We start from the raw sequence: 6857 nt of genomic DNA on the forward strand, positions 1-6857 counted from the left end.
AGTCTCTCATCACCACCCAATAGATATCATGCAAGATTCTGTCTGCTGGCTCTTCCAAGCTCACTCATCACCTCACACGCAGGCTCCCGCTGAGCTGCTGGGTTTGATGCAGGACTTCAACAGTAATAGCAGGAGTCCAACACACCTCTCCACATGTATTGCTATAATGGCCCCCTTTTGCACCATTCCTGGGAACTCTTCCTGAGTGCCAAATAACTTAGTCAGAGTCGGTGCACTCCACTAGAGGTGGTGTTGCGTGGCATCCAAGCTGGAGTCAGTGCTGCCACCCAGTGTTCACTTGGCAGAAGATAATCTGTATTGTGATTTCTGCAACATTCATACATTCAGAGACTTGGACTATATTCTTGTGTGACTGTATTTTACTGATATCTTAAGTGTGCTTTCTATTTTGTGTGTGCTCTGTGTGACTGTTGTTCTTTGTTTTCCACCTTGGCCCCAGAGTAACACTGTTTCGTCTGACTGTATTCAAGGGCATTCAAGTATGATTGAATGAATTAAACTTGAAATGTGATATATACTTTCTCTCTACATTTGATGCGATCTTAATAGTGAGTTTTCCCCTCAAAAGTGCTCTATCTCATTGAAATGCATCTATTGTGTGTTCCGAATGATCTTTTCCCATGACTACTGATTACAATGTGCCCCCACTCCACACTCAAAGGATCTTTCTCTATTATTCCAGATAAAAACTTTCCCTTATTACTCGGACAGAATCTAAATCTAATACTTTGAGAGAATATCCACACAACTCCAAGTTAGACTCCACTCACCTTACTCCAGATAAAATCTAGTTCCCTCCAGGTTTAAATCAGTTAATAGTACTCAAAGTTGGACTCTATCCAGAATACTTAAAATCAGAATATGTAACTATTCATAAGATTTGATTCTGAATCAGTAACAAATTCTCATTTGGAATGTACTTGCCTCCATTATTCCAGGTTGAAATCTGATTTCTAAGACAAATTATATCTCTAATAATCCAAGATGGATCACATCCATAATGTGGATCCGGCCAGCCCATTTATACAAAGGATGTGGAGGGTGCAGAAGAAATTTTACCAGCATTCTGCTTGGATTAGAGGCTAAAGAGAGGCTGGACAAACATGGACTGTTTTCTCGGGAGACCGTATAGAAGTTTATAAGAATATGAGAGGCTTAGACAGTAGAAAGCCAGTATTTCTCCTCAGGATTTAATGTCTGATATTTGAGGGCTTGCATTCAAAGGAGGTGTGTGGGGTAAGTTTTTTCACACAGAGTAGTGGGAGCCTGGAATAGGATGTCAGGAATACTGGTAGAGGCAGATGTGATAGAGGCATTTAGAGAGTTTTTAGACACGGTCAGTGTATGGATGTGAAGGATTAGATTAATGAGGAGTTGTTGGTTTAATTAGTTTGGCACCACATCGTGGAAAAAAAAGAGGCTGTTCCTGTGCTGTATGGCTTTCTGTTCTATTTTCTGTTATTCCAGGATGAAATCTCATGAGGTTTAAATGATCCAGTGTTCTCCAATAGTACTGTACATCTCTCCATTACTGTAGGACAGAATATTTTCCACTCACTGTAGGTTATTTCACTTCCACTACCCCAGGGTAGGAACTAACCTTTCTTTTCTCCAGTGAGATTCTTCCCTACTCATTCTACAGCAGGAAGTATCCCAACTTCCCCAGAAAGAATCTATCCTCACAACTCCCAGCTGGAATACATCACCAGTTATGATTTAGGAAAGATCCCCATTAGTTCAGGTTGGAATGTGTCTGAATTACTCCAGGCTTTGAACGTTCCAATAACTCCAGTTTAGAATCTATCCACTAGAACCTGAGAGAGGTTTATCCCCATGGCTCCTACTTTGCTTGTATCCTCAGTAACCCAGAATGGAACACTTGCCCTCTAACACTACAATTAAAACTATACTCAGTGTTTCTGGGACAAACTGTCTTCAGGTTAGAATCCCAATTATTCTAGGCTGGAATTTAATCTCTTTACTTCCAATGAGCTCATCCCTAATTAATCCTGGATAGAACACACAAGATTAGAAATTTTTCCCATTGTCTGAATTTAGAATTATCTAGTTTTGAGATCCTTTACTGAAAGTTAGAATTTGATGTCATCACCCCCAAGTAGTATCATGGCCAAGTTGTACATGTTTGGAAGTCGTCCAGTAACCATGGGTTTGAAAATCTCCCTGGTAGTCCAGGTCTGGCAGCCTTCCTGTTCAGACTGGCTGTAGTAGCCCCAGTGGCCTAATGGATAAGGCACTGGCCTCCTAAGCCAGGGATTGTGGGTTCAAGTCCCATCTGGGGTGAGGATTTCCTAACTATTGCATCAACAATAGCTACTTTTGAACTAACTGAATAGATTTTTTTGTCATGGTTTTTCCCATTATTCTAAGTTAGAAATTTTCCTATCATTCACGGTTTCAAGGTAGGTGGATGGTTGTTCTTGAACCTGGCAGCATGGGTACTCAGGCTTCTGTACCTCCTGCCTGGTGGTAGCTGCAAGAATATAGCAAGGGCTAGATGGCAGGGATGACAGATACTGCCATCTTGAGCTAACACGTCCTTGGCAGCTACCAGTGATGGAGAGGGATTATAACCTTCTTGTGCATTTGAATTGCTGTACCAGACAACAGGTCAGGACACTTTCAACACTTCAGTCTGTAGAAGTTTGTTACAGTGTTTAGTGACAAGCCAAATCTCTTAGCCCTCCAACAAAGTAATGTAAACTGATGCATGTTGGTCCTCCTTCCTCTTCTTAAAGTCAACAATCAGCCCGTTAGTTTAACTGATGCTGAGTGAGAGATTGTTGTTATGGTGTTCACTGAACCAAGTGTCCTACCTTGCTCTGTACTCTGATATATCAGCACTTGTGATTAATCCAACAGCAGTGGTGTTGTTGGAAAACTTTATTTGGAAATTGTATCTGGTTGAAGGCATTTGAATATTGTGGGGCTAAAGCTCTTGTGAATCCAGCTTCAGCTATCTCCCTATTTAGAAAAATTAGTGAGCAGCCCCAGTGGCCTAATGGACAAGGCACTGGCCTCCTAAGCCAGGGATTGTGGGTTCAAGTCCCATCTGGGGTGGTGATGTTTTCTGACTGGGTTACGTTACTGGAATATGGAGAGAGTCGCTTCTGATCTGCTGACTGGTCTCTGCCTTTGCTGTAAATTTGGCATGTTTCTCTCATTCAGTACTTCTGCTGAGAATCCAGTTACAACACAGAATACATCTGTCATTCCAAATTTGATTGCATCTACGATGGACCGTGTCCCCCATTGTACTAGGTACAGCCATACCCAACAGGACTTCTCCCCATTTCACAGGTTCAAATCTTTTTCAGTTGCTCCTGGTTTGATCCACTCTACATCAGAAACTATTCTTTTACCTCAGGGGAGATCCATATTTTTCAACCCCGTTAGGGTTACCCCCTGAACCATTCTCATTACTTGAAGCTAGAACTATCCCTAATACACAAATTTAGAGTCCATTGCTATTAGTGAAGTTAGAAAGCAGCTGAGATCACTCCAGAGTGGAATTTGGTCCCAGCATGGATAGCTGGATGTATTATTTTCTGCAAATCTCCCAGCGATTCAGCTTCAGTAACTCTTTACCGATGGATGCCAACTGGTGGTCTGAGCAGCCCCTATGGCTCAGTGGATATGGGATTGACCTCTGAAACCAGGGATTATGGGTTCAAGTCCCATCTGGGTCCTATAACTGTGCACGGAGAAGGTTGGATTGCTATTCTTGAACCAAGTGAATGCTTTCTTTCTCTGTTGTTTGTATATTTTCCATGTTTCTCTCAATCAAGGCGATAGGTCAGAATCCACTCCCATTAGGTTAGTTTTCCCTTTGCTCAAAGTTAGAATGTATACCCACTTCTAAGTTACACTCTCTTATTTTTCCAGGTTTATAAATATTCTCATTGATCTTGCCATTTTCAACCATTCATTTGTTGAACCAACTAGCATACCTCAATTACTGCAATTTGGCTGCACTATGATCTCTGACTTCCTTATGCGAAAATACTTTGTTTTCTTTGTTCTAATTGTTTCAAATTGTTTATTTTTCCCCTGTGAATGATACTGATATGATAGCACATGTCTGTGATACTGATGGAAGTTAGTTTTCATTGTAACTGTGCATACACGTTCTTGCATATATGACAATAATCTCAATTTTAATTTTGACACAATCCTTTCTCATGACCCCAGCTGAGAATTTATCACATTTACACATGGTTGGTGTTCCTATAGCCCACTATGGCAATTAGAACGCATTCCAGTTTAAATTCAACATTAGTCCAACAGAGGATGTACCCAGTGCACCAAGAAAAAAAAACTATGGCTATTGTACAAGATCAGGTCCCATCTCCTCTGGACCAGGTTAGAATAATTTCTGTTACTCCTACATAAATCTGTCTTTTAATAAAAGTCACAAATACTCACATCTGGATAGCATCTCTCTTCTTCAGGTTCAGTTCTACTCCAATACAGATAGGTCTTTATTATTCCATCTGCGATATTATAAATGAAGTCAGTCATTAGGTGTAAACTAATTCCAGTACTTCTTGATTTAACCTCACCCCCTTTTTTGCAGGATCAAATCTATTCCAGTTCAGAGTTTATCCTCTGTCATGGATACTGCCAGGGCCAGAGGACCATCTGTTTTTGTGAAGCTCACCTTTCTACACAGCAGCTCAGTTGTAGAGATCGAAGCATTGTTTTAAGTAAGTTAAACTTCCAACCAATATCCTTTGTTTGGCTTCTTGTCATAAACAGGGCCCGGCCTTCAGTTCTTAAAGTAAATTGCAAGCAGTAATCAGTTTGAAGTTAAAAGGACCGTTTTGCAAGCAACCTCAGTCTATATAGCAGACTTGCTGGCTCACAACACCTGGGCTTGTTGCTAAAGTGGTTCAGTGTAAGTCAATGGGTTATTTAATTTATTTTTTTCCAAAGTAGACAGTGCTGGCAAAGTTATCCTAGTTCCAGGAATCTTTCAGACCAGATTGATATTATCACTTAGCACATCAAACAGCTGATCCGCTAATATTTGGAAGGTTTGTATATTTAAAAGAATCTGCTTCACAGCATTAATTACGGGTACCTGGGAACTCTGTCTCCAGAAGCAGTCTAAAAGTCAGTTCTGTAAAAAGGAATCTGGAAAATTATGATGTGTGAAACCACTCAGGATGGCAGAGAAACAGTATAAATGTAGCGAGCAGTCCAGGCTTTTTAGGAATAACCCCAGAAACATCAAGAAGAATGACAGAAACACGGAATCTATTTTTCTGCCTTCAGTTCTGCAACAGACGAGTCTTTCATCTGCGGCTCAATAGTATGTCTTTTTAGCTTATAATCCTTTGCTTTAGAAATGGTTTCTAATTTGGAAATATTTAAAAGATTTAAGTCCACTGTGAGTTTAAAATGTGTTTCAAGAATGTTACTTGGATTTAAATGTGTATTACTAAAAATAAATGAACTGTATTAGCTTGAAGTATCTTCTCCTTGATGGGTGTGGGGGAGGACACTGCACAAATACTGGTTGTTGGCAGTTAAACTAACCACGGAGGAACAGATAAGTGAAGAAATCTTTCACGATTGGGTGGTTACAGTATAAGCTCCCTTTAGTGATAGCTACCTATCTTGGATAGGGCTTTGTTTGAGTTTAGAACTTCACAGACAACAAACCCAATACCCTCACACCACACACAATTAGAATTATTTCTCAGTACTCCAGCACATATATCTACCTTAACCCAGGATAGGAATTGCCCCATTACACAATATTAGAAATGATTCTCATTACTTTAACTGAGTCTATGTTCATTAACATGGTTCAGAGTCTAACTGCATTACAGAAGAATAAAATCTGATGACATCGTTCAACTGTAGAATTAGTTCCCAGTGTGCATGCTTTGAAGCTGTTTGACTATAATGAATTTCAAATCCATCCTGTGCATCCTGGCTCAGCAATCTCCGCATTAATCAAACCCCATGGTTTAATGGATAAGGCACTGGCCTCCTTAAGCCAGGGATTGTGGTTTCAAGTCCTGTCTGGGTTGAGGAATTCCTTAACTATTGCATCAAAAATAACTACTTTTGAACTAACTGAATAGTTTTTTTGTCATGGTTTTTACCATTATTCCAAGTTAGAAATTTTCCTATCATTCACGGTTTCAAGGTAGGTGGATGGTTGTTCTTGAACCTGGCAGCATGGGTACTCAGGCTTCTGTACCTCCTGCCTGGTGGTAGCTGCAAGAATATAGCAAGGGCTAGATGGCAGGGATGACAGATACTGCCATATTGAGATACCATGTCCTTGGCAGCTACCAGTGATGGAGAAGGATTATAACCTTCTTGTGCATTTGAATTGCTGTACCAGACAACAGGTCAGGACACTTTCAACACTTCAGTCTGTAGAAGTTTGTCACAGTGTTTAGTGACAAGCCAAATCTCTTAACCCTCCAATAAAGTAATGTAAACTGATGCATGTTGGTCCTCCTTCCTCTTCTTAAAGTCAACAATCAGCCCGTTAGTTTAACTGATGCTGAGTGAGAGATTGTTGTTACGGTGTTCACTGAACCAGGTGTCCTATCTTGCTCTGTACTCTGATATATCAGCACTTGTGATTAATCCAACAGCAGTGGTGTTGTTGGAAAACTTTATTTGGAAATTGTACCTGGCTGAAGGTGTTTGAATACTGTGGGGCTGAAGCTCTTGTGTATCCAGCTTCAGCTATCTCCCTATTTAGAAAAATTAGTGAGCAGCCCCAGTGGCCTAATGGATAAGGCACTGGCCTCCTAAGCCAGGGATTGTGGGTTCAAGTCCCATCTGGGGTG

At 40.6% G+C, this 6857-nt stretch overlaps 3 non-coding genes across 3 annotated transcripts; all 3 read left to right on the forward strand.

Annotated features, from left to right (window-relative positions):
* The first annotated feature begins 2249 nt into the window (after positions 1–2249).
* Positions 2250–2322, forward strand: trnar-ccu (transfer RNA arginine (anticodon CCU)). The gene has a single exon. It is a non-coding gene; the product is annotated as a tRNA-Arg (tRNA).
* A 704-nt stretch (positions 2323–3026) lies between these two features.
* trnar-ccu (transfer RNA arginine (anticodon CCU)) lies at positions 3027–3099 on the forward strand. The gene has a single exon. It is a non-coding gene; the product is annotated as a tRNA-Arg (tRNA).
* A 3685-nt stretch (positions 3100–6784) lies between these two features.
* On the forward strand, positions 6785–6857 carry trnar-ccu (transfer RNA arginine (anticodon CCU)). Its single transcript has one exon. It is a non-coding gene; the product is annotated as a tRNA-Arg (tRNA).

Source organism: Hemitrygon akajei, chromosome 5, assembly GCF_048418815.1.
Source record: "Hemitrygon akajei chromosome 5, sHemAka1.3, whole genome shotgun sequence".
Lineage (NCBI taxonomy): Eukaryota > Metazoa > Chordata > Chondrichthyes > Myliobatiformes > Dasyatidae > Hemitrygon > Hemitrygon akajei.